Below are 1,317 nucleotides of genomic sequence, written 5' to 3' on the forward strand. Positions count from 1 at the left end.
TGATTTCAAAGGGCAAAGTTCAGCCCTGTTGACTTGCGTGACTCCCAGGCCTTCCATAAAATACAAACAAGACCAGTCACTGGGTGGCTTCTGGCATCAGGGGCATTAGGGCGCCCTGAGCCAGGCTCTCTGCACTGGGAGGAGGGAGAGCAAGCCCGTGACCTGGGCAGATGCAGGGCAGGGAGTGCATTTAAACCTCCAGACTGACAGCATCTGGGGACCCTGGCAGGGTCTCAGCCTCTCCTCTGCCCTCAGGGGAGAGACAGGGCTGACCTTCGAGATGTCCCTGCCCTACTCAAGGGCAAAGTAGAGCTTTGGCAGCTTACCCGGGCACAGCTGTGCCAGGGACACACCCAGAACAAAGCACAAAGGAAAAGGAACAAATCTGGCTTGTCCACGGGTCAGAGCGTCATCGTGTTTATCCAAGACAGAACTGGTGCAGTAAGGAATCATCCCTGCCAAAGGCAGATCCTCTTCGGCCAGACCCTGAGCACCAGCCTGGGCCGAGGACTCCAGGCCAGTCCCTTTAGGATTTGGAAGGTCAGGCAGCCTGGACAGTGTCCCCCCACCTCCCCACCCCCACCAGGGAGAGCAGGGCAAGCAGGGGCCTCAGGAAACCAGCGGGAAGGGAGTGCTATGGGGGCTGTGCTGTCACTGACCGATGGAGGCCTTTCTGGGTCAGGGTGACACAGTCTGGCCTCGTTTATATCCTCAGGGCTTTAAATCATGGTGACAGGCCTGCTGGGCTCTGACCGCCTGGGGCTTCCAGGGCTGCTCCTCACCTGCTGGGGAAGAGGGAACAAGGGAGGAAGAGGGCTTGCTGCACTGCACTCCCCTCTCCCATCTGCTCCAAGCCACACCCCAGCTCCTCTTGGGCCTCTGTTTATCATCATCAGAGCCTGACTCTCTTTTCACTGACTAGAAGCTTCCTAAACAGAAATGTATATACATACATATACATATACATATATATATACATATATATATATATATATATATATATGCCAGAAAAAAACTGATTGACACAACAGCTCACACTTACCTTGTATTATTGCTAAGCCTCAAAACAAACACCTGCTACTGTCAACAGAGCAAATGCTAAAGCACTAGGCTGGCTAAGTTCTTTCTTTAAACAAATTCTACCAGACCTCTTCAATCCTACTGGGCTGGAGGAAATTCTGAGTGCCCACCCAACTTTCAGTGCCAGACCAAACCTCTGAAGTCTACTGCCTTTTGCAAAAAAAAAAAAAAAGAAGAAGAAGAAGAAATTAAAAAACACAGCCCACAAGAAAGCCTTTTTATTTTTTTGAGAGGGAG

The sequence above is a fragment of the Bubalus kerabau genome, chromosome 1, assembly GCF_029407905.1.
Source record: "Bubalus kerabau isolate K-KA32 ecotype Philippines breed swamp buffalo chromosome 1, PCC_UOA_SB_1v2, whole genome shotgun sequence".
Taxonomy (NCBI): Eukaryota; Metazoa; Chordata; class Mammalia; order Artiodactyla; family Bovidae; genus Bubalus; species Bubalus kerabau.